This window comes from Penaeus chinensis, chromosome 24 (genome assembly GCF_019202785.1).
Source record: "Penaeus chinensis breed Huanghai No. 1 chromosome 24, ASM1920278v2, whole genome shotgun sequence".
In the NCBI taxonomy this organism is placed as follows: domain Eukaryota; kingdom Metazoa; phylum Arthropoda; class Malacostraca; order Decapoda; family Penaeidae; genus Penaeus; species Penaeus chinensis.
In genome coordinates, this window is record NC_061842.1 from 29,732,466 (window position 1) to 29,748,737 (window position 16,272).

General features: G+C 34.6%; 2 non-coding genes across 2 annotated transcripts; both read right to left on the minus strand.

Annotated features, from left to right (window-relative positions):
• Window positions 1-158: 158 nt before the first annotated feature.
• Window positions 159-240, minus strand: Trnal-uag. The gene has a single exon. It is a non-coding gene; the product is annotated as a tRNA-Leu (tRNA).
• A 2,915-nt stretch (window positions 241-3,155) lies between these two features.
• On the minus strand, window positions 3,156-3,237 carry Trnal-uag. Its single transcript has one exon. It is a non-coding gene; the product is annotated as a tRNA-Leu (tRNA).
• Window positions 3,238-16,272: the final 13,035 nt, after the last annotated feature.

The following is a 16,272-nucleotide window of genomic DNA, read 5'->3' on the forward strand; positions in this document are numbered from 1 at the left end:
GCACTAACTGACGATATCAACCTAACATAAATACTTGAATGAATATAAGGTTTATATCGTAGGTATATATTTTATGCGTTCTCACTAGAAATTACTTATTGTTTCTTGGAGTATCTATAAATAACATTCTAGGATCAAAGGTGAAGTGCCACAATCCCTGGCAGCGGTGGGATTCGAACCCACGCCCCCGAAGAGACTGGTGCCTAAAACCCGCGCCTTAGACCACTCGGCCACGCTACCTGTTCATGTGCGAAATAATGCCACCTTATCAAATGCTGAACTGCTTATATTAAATGTCATCTTGCGAGAATAAATTCCAGCTTCGCTTTGCTATGCTCCCTGATATGCTGATTATAAAATCAAGAAAACGATTGCTTTCCTCATATCTTTCCTTGTATTTCTTTTCTTGTTGAGGATATTCAGAAGCAGGGGAATGTGCAGATGAATATTGTTGCGTTTCATTTTTAATTGCATATTATAAACTTCTCAGATTTCAATAGAGTTTTCCGTTCCACACCGCATCCTGGGATCCCATTGGAGATGCCTGCGGTGGAGGCAATGCAGATATCTCCGACGAGCAAATACGTGTAAACACATCATGAATAACATCAATAGGTGTGCACAGAGTAATATCATCCTTTGATACACTTGGCGTTTATGAAACAGGAACATCTCTAGAAACCCGAGAAACAGTCGTGATTTTCATCTAAAAAGAAACGGGAAACGGAAATTACGTAGTGGGCATCAGACAGTATTCCGACCGGAAGTAATGTGATGAAATGTGACGTGTTCTGACCTTTAACCAGGTTGTTTCAATACCCAACCCAAAATCAGGTAAGGTTAAGCGACACATCGGAGATAATGATCTGAGCCACGATACCAAATAATTTGCAAAATATTTGCCATTTTATCAAATTATCCAACAGCTTATATACTGCCTATACTGAAATGTTATCTTTCGAGAATAATTTCAATTCATATCTATCTATCTATCTATCTATCTATCTATATATATGTATATATATATAAATGGAAAAGATCACACACAGGCAAAGAAGCAGCAGAAGCTTAACTAAGCGCGAACTGACGATATCAACCTAATAAAGATAGTTTTATATTTTCCGAAAGTACCTGGCATACACAAATATCTGGTTCTTTTGGGGAGAAAATGAAGTAAAGTCACGTAAGAACACGCGGAATGACGATTTCCATTTCTCTTTCAAATGTAATTATTAATCTCAGCTAATTCTGCAATAGAGAGTAATAAACTAATCTCGTCTAAGACGGAAACAGGAAATAAAGATCAGTCTTCTTCTTCTTCCGACCTAAAAAGGAATAGGTAAAGGAATTGGGTTAAAGAGAAGTGATGTAATTAAGTCACATAATTTGTAAACAAATCAGTCATCACTTACCTTACCTGATTTGGGGATACGCGGGGAAATAATCAGGTTAAAAGTCAAATCCATATTTCATTACATTACTTCAGATCGGAATACTGTACGATGACCACCGCAGCAACATCCCTTTTTCCCGTTTCTTCTGATATGGATATCAAGCCTGTTAATCAGGTTTCAAGAGACTTTCCTGCTCCACAAACGCCAATAGTATCAAAAGATTCTGACGATGTTCCTTTGTGCACTCCATATCCTGAGTTCCCGTTGGAGATGCCTGTGGTAGAGGCGGTTGCCTGTCGCAGAAGGTCAATGCGGAAGACGAGAAGATTCGGTGGGCGTCGGTCTGTGGCTCCCTTTGCACGAAGAAGATTAGTATACGGAGCAGAGAGGGAGGAGTGACTTTATACAATCTTTAAAAGACATATATTAAATAAATTTGTATACAAACCATGCCATGTTTATCTTATTAGCCTTATCAATGGTTTTAATCGACACCATGTCTCATCCCTCTACTAATTGTTGGAATTATGCCAACAAGCTAATCTAATGTAATCCTGATACGCTTTGGTCACGTTATCAGAGAATGCAACTTGCACAGTGTTAAAATGTGAGTAGTTACGGCTTTCCTATTCGCATTTGTGTTGATCAATACATACATAAATACTTAATGCATATATACATATCTACATATTCTATACATGTAGGCAATTATACATACTATATACATGTATACATACTTAATACATATATGCAAGTATACGTATGCAATGCACATATGCATGTATACATATCTAATGCACATATGCATATATACGTATTTAATACACAAATGCATGTATACATACCTAATAGATATAAACATACATAAAACACCTCAGCGGTGTAGTAGAGAATGTGTAATAAGCTCTTACTGTGATCCACAAACTAATCATTGTTGCGCTTTCTGTGCTTGCGTGTGATTATACGATTAAGCAAACGTTTTCATACATACAAGCTTAATAATATTTACAACATACATACTTAATATACACAGTCATACAAGCACACATAGTAATTCATACATACATACATACTTAATGCACATGCACATATTCAATACAATACTTAATACACGCATATGTAATACATACATACTGCATCTATATGTGCTTTATGCATATATATATATATATATATATATATATATATATATATATATATATATATATATATCTAATATATATATATATATAAACATATGCATGGATCATTTGGTACAATTAGCGTTTATGGAACAGGAACTCTCTTGAACCCTGGGAAACAGAAGTAATAATCATTTAGAAAGAAACGCGAAAGAGGGAAATTACTACAGCGGTCATCGTATAGTATTCCCACCTAAAGTTATGTGAAGGGAATGCAATGTGATTCGATCTTTAACCTCACTGTTTCACTGAATGAATATGAATAAATGATATCAACTTAGAAGCATATGGCATATCAAGACTATGTAATGAATTGAGATATGCCAGAAATAACACGGATATAACACAAAAACTTACAACAATATATATCTGGATATATGTGTATGTGCGCAACGTGAACAATCCTTTCATAGGTCAAACCAGCACTAACTGACGATATCAACCTAACATAAATACTTGAATGAATATAAGGTTTATATCGTAGGTATATATTTTATGCGTTCTCACTAGAAATTACTTATTGTTTCTTGGAGTATCTATAAATAACATTCTAGGATCAAAGGTGAAGTGCCACAATCCCTGGCAGCGGTGGGATTCGAACCCACGCCCCCGAAGAGACTGGTGCCTAAAACCCGCGCCTTAGACCACTCGGCCACGCTACCTGTTCATGTGCGAAATAATGCCACCTTATCAAATGCTGAACTGCTTATATTAAATGTCATCTTGCGAGAATAAATTCCAGCTTCGCTTTGCTATGCTCCCTGATATGCTGATTATAAAATCAAGAAAACGATTGCTTTCCTCATATCTTTCCTTGTATTTCTTTTCTTGTTGAGGATATTCAGAAGCAGGGGAATGTGCAGATGAATATTGTTGCGTTTCATTTTTAATTGCATATTATAAACTTCTCAGATTTCAATAGAGTTTTCCGTTCCACACCGCATCCTGGGATCCCATTGGAGATGCCTGCGGTGGAGGCAATGCAGATATCTCCGACGAGCAAATACGTGTAAACACATCATGAATAACATCAATAGGTGTGCACAGAGTAATGTCATCCTTTGATACACTTGGCGTTTATGAAACAGGAACATCTCTAGAAACCCGAGAAACAGTCGTGATTTTCATCTAAAAAGAAACGGGAAACGGAAATTACGTAGTGGGCATCAGACAGTATTCCGACCGGAAGTAATGTGATGAAATGTGACGTGTTCTGACCTTTAACCAGGTTGTTTCAATACCCAACCCAAAATCAGGTAAGGTTAAGCGACACATCGGAGATAATGATCTGAGCCACGCTACCAAATAATTTGCAAAATATTTGCCATTTTATCAAATTATCCACCAGCTTATATACTGCCTATACTGAAATGTTATCTTTCGAGAATAATTTCAATTCATATCTATCTATCTATCTATCTATCTATCTATATATATGTATATATATATAAATGGAAAAGATCACACACAGGCAAAGAAGCAGCAGAAGCTTAACTAAGCGCGAACTGACGATATCAACCTAATAAAGATAGTTTTATATTTTCCGAAAGTACCTGGCATACACAAATATCTGGTTCTTTTGGGGAGAAAATGAAGTAAAGTCACGTAAGAACACGCGGAATGACGATTTCCATTTCTCTTTCAAATGTAATTATTAATCTCAGCTAATTCTGCAATAGATAGTAATAAACTAATCTCGTCTAAGACGGAAACAGGAAATAAAGATCAGTCTTCTTCTTCCGACCTAAAAAGGAATAGGTAAAGGAATTGGGTTAAAGAGAAGTGATGTAATTAAGTCACATAATTTGTAAACAAATCAGTCATCACTTACCTTACCTGATTTGGGGATACGCGGGGAAATAATCAGGTTAAAAGTCAAATCCATATTTCATTACATTACTTCAGATCGGAATACTGCACGATGACCACCACAGCAACATCCCTTTTTCCCGTTTCTTCTGATATGGATATCAAGCCTGTTAATCAGGTTTCAAGAGACTTTCCTGCTCCACAAACGCCAATAGTATCAAAAGATTCTGACGATGTTCCTTTGTGCACTCCATATCCTGAGTTCCCGTTGGAGATGCCTGTGGTAGAGGCGGTTGCCTGTCGCAGAAGGTCAATGCGGAAGACGAGAAGATTCGGTGGGCGTCGGTCTGTGGCTCCCTTTGCACGAAGAAGATTAGTATACGGAGCAGAGAGGGAGGAGTGACTTTATACAATCTTTAAAAGACATATATTAAATAAATTTGTATACAAACCATGCCATGTTTATCTTATTAGCCTTATCAATGGTTTTAATCGACACCATGTCTCATCCCTCTACTAATTGTTGGAATTATGCCAACAAGCTAATCTAATGTAATCCTGATACGCTTTGGTCACGTTATCAGAGGATGCAACTTGCACAGTGTTAAAATGTGAGTAGTTACGGCTTTCCTATTCGCATTTGTGTTGATCAATACATACATAAATACTTAATGCATATATACATATCTACATATTCTATACATGTAGGCAATTATACATACTATATACATGTATACATACTTAATACATATATGCAAGTATACGTATGCAATGCACATATGCATGTATACATATCTAATGCACATATGCATATATACGTATTTAATACACAAATGCATGTATACATACCTAATAGATATAAACATACATAAAAAATATGCTCCATGTATGTATACATTACTAATACAAACATTTCATACATGCATACTTCGTATATACTTACATACTTCATATATGCATACATACTTCATATATGCATACATACTTCATATATACACATATACTTCATATACACATACATCATATATACATACATACTTCACACGTACATGCTTGATATGTGCATACATAATACGTGCATACTTAATAAGTACATACTTACATACTTATACATACATACTTATACATACATACTTATACATACATACTTATACATACATACTTATACATACATACTTATACATACATACTTATACATACATACTTATACATACATACTTATACTTATATACTTATACTTATATACTTATACTTATATACTTATACTTATATACTTATACTTATACTTATACTTATATACTTATACTTATACTTATACTTATACTTATACTTATACATACTATACTTACATACTTATACATACATACTTATACATAATACTTATACATACATACTTATACTTATATACTTATACTTATATACTTATACTTATATACTTATACTTATATACTTATATACTTATACTTATATACTTATACTTATATACTTATACTTATACTTATATACTTATACTTATATACTTATACTTACATACTTATACATACATACTTTTACATGCATACTTATACATACATACTTATACCTACATACTTATTCCTACATACTTATACCTACATACTTATACATGCATACTTATACATACATACTTATACATACATACTTATACATACATACTTATACATGCATACTTATACATACATACATATACATACATACTTATACATACATACTTATACATACATACTTATACATACATACTTATACATACATACTTATACATGCATAATTATACATACATACTTATATATACATACTTATACCTACATACTTATACCTACATACTTATATATACATACTTATACATACATACTTATACCTACATACTTATACCTACATACCTATACCTACATACCTATACCTACATACTTATACCTACATACTTATACGTACATACTTATACCTGCATACTTATACCTGCATACTTATACCTGCATACTTATACCTGCATACTTATACGTGCATACTTATACGTGCATACTTATACGTGCATACTTATACGTGCATACTTATACGTGCATACTTATACGTGCATACTTATACGTGCATACTTATACGTGCATACTTATACGTGCATACTTATACGTGCATACTTATACGTGCATACTTATACGTGCATACTTATACGTGCATACTTATACGTGCATACTTATACGTGCATACTTATACGTGCATACTTATACGTGCATACTTATACGTGCATACTTATACGTGCATACTTATACGTGCATACTTATACGTGCATACTTATACGTGCATACTTATACGTGCATACTTATACGTGCATACTTATACGTGCATACTTATACGTGCATACTTATACGTGCATACTTATACGTGCATACTTATACGTGCATACTTATACGTGCATACTTATACGTGCATACTTATACCTGGCTGTTCCACCGTGCAACCCGAATCAGGTAAGGTTAAGCGACAAGTTGTTTACAAATAACTGAATTAATTTCCTAGCAAATTATTTAATCTTATTATTTTTTCTTTGTATAGTCAGGACAAATCTAATCTTTGGATTAATTCTTAGACATGATTAATGTAGTACTGTACTGTATTTACTGTGGATTTATCTGACGATATGAGCTTAATTTGAATGCTGACATCAAGGCAACGAACAAGTGTTAAAATCCCTGGCAGCGGTGGGATTCGGACCCACGCCTCCGAAGAGACTGGTGCCTTAAACCAGATATTATAATATTTAACACATCAAATCGATCAACTGCTTATATCCCTCCCATTAAGGATTATCTGGCAAAATTGTTTTCGAGCTTCGCCCCCCCACCCCCATACGAATACAAAACAATGGAAAAGATCACACACAGGCAAAGAAGTGGCAGATACTGGTGGGAACTATGGTATGTAATTTTCTATATCCTGCAGTATACTGCACAACTCACGAATATCATATTTCTGAAGTTTGTGAATGTTGAGGGAAGCAACATACCCAATATTTTTAGATTAGGTTCAGTTCGTTTGACATATATGTCATAACGCAGTAGATGCAAGAGGATCTTAATCAAGATAAACATTATTGCCGCCTAGAAAGAATCAGGTATTGTGAACGACATGAATTCACAACTCATATCATGTGTGCGCGCGTGCGTGTGTAGGTATTTATTTTTTTATAGATATTTCTACCATTGAAGTTAACGGTGTGTATAGCAGATGTTTGTTATATAAGTAAATATTGTGCGGGGTAGACACTGATGTAATCATGCAACTATTTTTTTAATAAGATTTTGCAAATGCCCAAAGGTTACTTCTAGAAGTAACATTATCAGTTCTACCTACTCCATGCACCCACTAATTATAACTTCTGATTCATTTAAAAAATACTGAAAAAAAATAATTAAAACAAATAAAATGGTGGTTTCCATGTTAAAAGTTGTGCCTAGCTCTTTACGGGATAATAATATAATCTTGGTGATGGTGGTGGTTTGGTTTGCGAAGTTCTAGCTTCGCCCGGGCCTTCTAAATATGGCCCGGCCAATAATCTTGTCTGAAACGAAAATATGAAGTATCTTTGTCTTTCTTCACAAGCAGTCTTTGGTAATCTTGGGGATATGGCTGAAAAAGGAATTGGGTTGAAATATTACCGAGATCATTTATTCATTATTTTTGTAAATGATTTTCATACGTCGCTTGACCTTACTTGGCTGCAGGAGTACGCGGCAAAACAATCAGGTTAAAGGTCATATCATAGCACATTACATCACATTACTTCGGATCAGAATACTGTGCGATGACCACTACAACAACTTCCCTGTTCTGCGATTCTTTCGATATGGATGCCCTTCCCGCTTCATAAGTTTCAAGAGAGTCTCCTGTTCACCGAACGCCAAGTATATCAAAATATCCAGATGATATATGCACACCACATCCTGGGATCCCGTTGGAGATGCTTATGGAGGCGGTACGGAAGATAAAAAGGTTCGGCGTGCGTCGGTCAGAGGCTCCCTTTGCGCGGAGAAGATTGGTATACGAAGCAGAGAGGGAGGAATGACTCTATGCAAAACTTTAAGTGTCAGTTGTTGATTAAATGTATTTGTACGATATGCTTTCTTCTTACTTCTCCATGATATAAAATAGTCATTTACAAGGCAATTAACATTTTCTTACACGATATTCGCTTATTACTAGAATCGTCATTCTGCATGTATATTTTTCCAAATGCATCAAAGGAACCAAAAATATTTTGACGAAATTACTAAAATAAGAATGGAATAGGTTATATACATAATTGTTTAAAATATTTGTCGCTTATATATTGTATACCATTATTCTTCGCGCAAAGGGAGCCTCTGACCGATGTCTACCGAACCTTCTCGTCTTCCGCATTGCCATTCTGCGGCAGGCACCTCCTCCACCACAAGCATTTCCAAAGGTATCCCAAGATGTGGTATGCAAAATGGAAAATTATCTGTATCTTTTGATACAATTGTCGTTTGTGGAACAGGAATTCTCTTGAACCCTCGGAAATCATCCATTTCATCCCTTACATGCATGACGATTTAAAATTCTTCGAACATTCATCGTTTAATACTTGCATGCTGAATACGTGCATACCTAATACGCGCATACCTAATACGCGCATTCTTAATACGCGAATACTTAATACATGCATGAAGTTTGTATGCGTGAAGTATGTATGTATAAGCATGTATGTGTAAATATGTATGTATAAATATGTATATATGAATATGTATGCATAAGTATGTATGTATAAATATGTATATATGAATATGTATGTATAAGTATGTATGCATAAATATGTATATATGAATATGTATATATGCAAACTTAATACATGCATACTTGACACATGCATACTTAACACATGCATACTTAACACATGCATACTTAATACATGCATACTTAATACACGCATACTTAATACACGCATACTTAATACACGCATACTTAATACACGCATACTTAGTACACGCATACTTAATACACGCATACTTAATACACGCATATGTAATACACGCATACCTAATACACGCATACTTAATACACGCATACGTAATACAAGCATACTTAATACACGCATAATTAATACACGCATACTTAATACACGCATACTTAATACATGCTTACTTGATGCATGCATACTTGATACATTCATACTTAATACATGCTTACTTAATACATGCATGCTCAATACATGCATACTCAATACATGCATACTCAATACATGCATACTCAATACATGCATACTTAATATATGCATACATAATACATGCATACTTAATACAGGCATACTTAATACAGGTATACTTAATACATGCATACTTAATACATGCATACTTAATACGGGCATACTTAATACAGGTATACTTAATAAATGCATACTTATACTTAATATATACATACACACATAATACACACATACATAATCAATACATACTCAATATGCACGTATACATAATATATATATATATATATATATATATATATATATATATATATATATATATATATATGCATGTATACATAATACATATATTCATGTTTAAATAATACGTATATACATGTTACATATATACTATATTAATTTCATATACATACTAAAGGAATTTATATACAAACATACTAAATTAATATACATATACATACTTAAGGCATGTATACATACTCAGTGCATGGATACATAGTTAATGCATGTATAAATATTTAATGCATGTATACACACTTAATTCATGGATACATAGTTAATGCGTGTATACGTATTTATTGCATGTAAACATATTTAATGCATGTATACATATTTAATGCATGTATACATATTTAATGTATGTATACATATTTAATGCATGTATACATATTTAAGGCATGTATGCGCACTTAATGCATGTATACATACTTAATGCATGGATACATAGTTGATACATGTATACATATTTAATGCATGTATACATATTTAATGCATGTATACATATTTAATGCATGTATACATATTTAATGCATGTATACATTTTGAATGCATGTATAAATATCTAATGCATGTATACATATCTAATGCATGTATACATATCTAATGCATGTATACATATCTAATGCATGTATACATATCTAATTCATGTTTACATATTTAATGCATGTATACATATTTAATGCATGTATACATATTTAATGCATGTATACATATTTAATGCATGTACACATATTTAATGCATATATACATATTCAATGCATGTATACATATTTAATCTATTTATACATATGTAATGCATGTATACATATTTAATGCATGTATACATATTTAATGCATGTATACATATTTAATGCATGTATACATATTTAATGCATGTATACATATTTAATGCATGTATACATATTTAATGCATGTATACATATTTAATGCATGTATACATATTTAATGCATGTATACATATTTAATGCATGTATACATATTTAATGCATGTATAAATATTTAATGCATGTATACATATTTAATGCATGTATACATATTTAATGCATGTATACATATTTAATGCATGTATACATATTTAATGCATGTATACATATTTAATGCATGTATACACATTTAATGCATGTATACATATTTAATGCATGTATGCATATCTAATGCATGTATACATATCTAATTCATGTAAACATATTTAATGCATGTATGCATATCTAATGCATGTATACATATCTAATGCATGTAAACATATTTAATGCATGTATACATATTTAATGCATGTATACATATTTAATGCATGTTTACATATTTAATGCATGCTTACATATTTAATGCATGTTTACATATTTAATGCATGTATACATATTTAATGCATGTATAAGTACTTAATACATATTCATTGATAAACCAAATGTATATAACCTTATAACTATTGTCTCCTCCAGGTTTTAGAAATGTTGGAAAACGATCTGATGAATATTTCGAACACCTTAAATACATTTTCTTATATCTATATTTCGGTGTTATAACGACGGATTGATAATATAACTCCATAACAGTCTTGCGAAATACAGAAGAATATTTATTAGTTCACCCACAAATTATTCATTAATTAATTTTGAATTTTACAAGACAAATTAAACGTTGTTTTCTTACTGTACACGATTTATATTAACTTATTGCTAGATGATGCAGTACGCTAATGCATTTTTTTACATTTCTTAATGCCATTTCACAAGTTTCAAGATACTTTCCTGAACCACGAACGCCAAATGCATCAAAAGACCAGCTTATGTACCTTTGTGCACACCACATTCCGGGATATGGATATCAAAAGAAACTGGAAAGAGGAAATTTACATACTGGTCATCGGATATCATCATGCGATTTATTTAATGAGTATAACGATATGAGCCTAATTTGAATGCTGACATAAATCTTCCGTCTCCTTGAAATCATATTTTATCACTGGAAATGCCTCTTAGCTTCTCGGCATATGTTTTGCCACCACATTAAGAACAAGAATGGTGGTTTCCCTGATAAAGGTGCCTAGCTGTTTAGTGGATAATGATATAATCTTGTTTTAAACCAAAATATGAAGTATCTTTGTCTTTCTTTACAAATTTGTTTTTGGGTAATCTTGGTATGTCTCGATAGGGGAATTGGGTTGAAATATTACCGAAATCATATATTCATTCCTCTTGTAAATGGTTTCCATACGTCGCTTGACCTTACTTGGCTGCAGGGGTACGCGGCAAAATAATCAGGTAAAAAGTCATACCACAGGACATTTCATCACATTACTTTGGATCAGAATACTGTACGATGACATCTACAACAACTTCTCTGTTCCGAGTTTCTTTAGATATGGATGTCACGCCCTTTTCTCAAGTTTCAAGAGAGTCTCCTGTTCACCGAACGCCAAGTATATCAAAATATCCAGATGATTTGTGCACACCACATCCTGGGATCCCGTTGGAGATGCCTGTGGTGGCGATACGGAAGATGAAAAGGTTCGGTGGGCGTCGGTCAGAGGCTCCCTTAGCGCGGAGAAGATTGGTATACGAAGCAGAGAGGGAGGAATGACTTTATTAAAAACTTTAAATATCAGATATTAAATAAATGTGTTTGTAATGTTTCCATGTATTCTTTTTTTCCTTCTCCATGATACAAGATGGAATTTGAGGATTATTAGTTCTATCAGTGGTGGTTATTTACAAACGTTTAACATTTTCTGTTTCCCCCTCACACGAGATTCGTATATTGCTCTCTACTGTTAACCCCTTGCCGACGGATACGACGGGTAGACACGTGCTTTGCCCACTGTTAGTACTTGTTTGATTGTCTTTGTTGGATTTCTTGGCTATCAACCAGCGGCATGTGGCCAAGGTCATTAAGCCAATGGATCCTATTTATTCTATCCATCTATATAAGGTCATAAAGTTGTGTCTCCCTTAAAAGAGTGATTACTTTACTTATTATTTTTTCATTATTTGATAAAAGATTTGGAGTGGTAAAATCTATGTTTTTAATTCTCATATAATTTTTGATTGGTTGTCTGTTATTGGTGTATTTTGTGCATATTGTTAGTATATGGTTTATTGAAAGAGTTGTGTTGCACTGAGGGCATAGTGGAGGAAAATTTCTTTCTATATAGGGAGTGAGGTGGGTTATTTTGGTGGCATTGACCCTGAGACGGGCCAAAACCACCTCCTCCCTTCTGTCTTTCCTGTGGGATGTGTCCCACAGGTCTATTATGTGCTTCGTTTTGTTTGTGAGTTGGAGGTTGGTCCACTCACTTTGCCACAGGAGATGTATTTTTGCTTTTATAAGAGACATAAAACACCTGAGATCTGTACGAACTATGGTAGTGTCCAGATCGCCAGTTGACCCGGCTAGTTTGTCAGCCTGTTCATTACCATGGATACCAGAGTGACCTGGTACCCATATTAGCTTGATTGATTTGTTGGCACCGTGTAACTTACGAATGATATTACCCAGCAATTCATTTTTGGTGGTTTCTAAGGATTTAATAGCTTTAAGTGAACTTAGTGAATCGGAAAAATGACTATTCTATCGTGGGTCGTCGATAGTGCAAAATCAATAGCTTTATTAATGGCAAAAAGTTCAGCAAGAAAAATCGATGTATGATTCGGCAGTATAAACTTTAGTTCACATTCAGTCGACCATACACCCGCACCTACACACTCATCTGTCTTGGAGCCGTCGGTATATATATGAAAATAGGATAGATGTTTAATAAGGATCTCTCTGAACCTCTGGCGTACCTCACACTCCGGCGCCATGGCCTTGGCTGATGGAAGCCAGGCTTCCATGATAGAAAAATTGGGTGTTTCCCATGGCGCTATATTTGACTGAACCAGGGTATCGATGGTAGAGAGATCTATACCGACTTTCTCGACGAGGTCGTGGAGTCTCGTGGCAAAGGGCCTAGTGCCTCCATTGCCATTAGGGTGGCTCGGGTCTCGAGCCACCTTTGCGGCATAGGTCAGTGCTAACTGGCCGCGTCTGAGTCGGAGGGGAGGTACTCCTGACTCCACCTCAAGACGCTCGATCCGAGTACATTTTAGGGCTACAAGACACACGCAAACATGCATTCTGCACAGCATCCAATCCTTTCAAACTTGTTTTCGATGCCGAACCATACACGATTGACCCATAGTCTACTTTAGACCTAATCAGGGCTTTATATACCATTAGCAAAGAGTGTCTATCAGCACCCCATTTATTATCAGAAATGCACTTTAATAAATTTAGTGCTCTTTGACATTTATTCTTTAATTGACCAATGTGGTCTTTCCAATTGAGTCTACTATCAAAAAGTAGCCCAAGAAATCTTGCAGAATTTTGAATAGGTATTGGGTGGTTGTCTAGAGTTAGCCTGATGTTCGGCTTCCTCCTATGTGAAAAAATTACCCCAATACTCTTTCTAATGGAAAACTTAAAACCCCACTGGAGGCCCCAGTTATGAATCATATCCAGTGCCAATTGGATGCGATTTGCTGAGAATTCTGCATTATTGCTGGAATGCCACAATGCACAATCATAAGCGTACAGTGAGTATTTAAGATTCCGAGGAGGAGCTGGTAAGATGTCATTGATCATACATAGAAATAGAGTTGGTGACAAGACACTTCCTTGTGGGACCCCGTTTGCCTGGACAAAAATGTCCGAAAAAGTGACATTGTCAGAAAACAATTTGACAGAAAACGTTTTGTCAGAAATGAAATTTTGTATAAAACAAGGCAAGTTTCCACATAATCCGAAAGTATAAAGTTTTCTGAGTAGGCCATATCGCCATGTCATGTCGTAGGCTTTTTCTATATCTAAAAATACTGAAATCAAAAAAATTTTTTGGGCAATTGCCTCTTGAATATGACTGTCCAGTTTTACTAGTTGATCGAGAGTTTGGCGTCCCTTTCGGAAACCGCTCTGCTCGTCAACTAGTAAATTACTGGAATTTAAAAAATGCAATAGCCTACTGTTAACAATTCGTTCCATGACCTTGCATAAGCAACTTGTCAACGCAATTGGGCGGTAGGAGATGGCAAATCTGGGATTACCCCCTCCTTTCAATATGGGAATGATGTGGGCGAAGTGCCATGAGTTTGGAAAAGTGTGGCTTTTCCAAATTTCATTGTACACTTCTAGCAACTTAATCATGTCATCAGGATTAATTTGATTGTTTATACACATAGATGGCTATACTTGTACTAAGTCACCAATTAGCCAGTTAGGAGTACTGCCCGTCTCACCCGTTCACCCTTTTCTTTGATTTACGAAATATTTTACATTATCTTATTTTGCTGTTACTAATATTAAAAAACATTATAATAATTAAATAACACCAAAATAACACCATCGATATCCATAGCACTAGTAAAAAACACGTTTTTCCCGCCAATTCAAATCACGTATGGTCACAAGGTCTATTAATTGACTCCTTTGTGGCTAAGCACTAGCAGAGCCTATCTATGAGCAGACATTTCACAAAAAATATAGAAAATGGGCACAGCATTTTCCCCATTTTTTGTTCATTTTCCCCGACGGCATTGGGTTAAGTGCGAGTAATAACTGCATATGAAGATAAATGAAAATCCTTTACAAACGTTTCCCTCTTTCACGAGATTCGTTTATTTTGCATTTGCGGATTAGAAAACTCACTTGAAACCTGAGAAATGTTAAACGTTTGTCTTGTAAATGACCACTGATAATCTTGAAAATTTATTCTGGCATTAGAAGGACTCGGCAAAGGAATTAGGTTAACCAGAAAGGATTTAAATAATTCACACATTTTTTACACAACTACATCGTCGCTTGACCTTATTTGACTCAGGTTTAAGTCGTGAAACACACAGGTCAAACGTCAAATCACAACACATGTCATCACAGTGCTTCGCATCGGAAGTTTCTCTTTTTCGTTTCTTTCGGATATTACGCCCATTTCTCGTTTCAAGATACTTTCCTGACCCACAAACACCAGATGCATCAAAAGTACCAGCTGATGTTCCTCATATCAAAAGACACGGGAGAGAGGAAAGTTACATAATCGGATAGTATTCTAACAGAGAGTGATGTGATGAAATGTGACATAATCTGTCCTTTAACCTGGCTGTTTCACCGCGCAACCCGAATCTGGTAAGGTTAAGCGACAAGTTTACAAATAACTGAATTAATTTCGTAGCTAATTATTTAATCTTATAATTTCGTCTTTCTATAGTCAGGGTAAGTCTAACTGACTTCTTTGGATTAATTCTTAGACATGATTAATGTAGTACTGTACTGTATTTACTGTGGATTTATCTGACGATATGAGCTTAATTTGAATGCGGACATCAAGGCAACGAACAAGTGTTAAAATCCC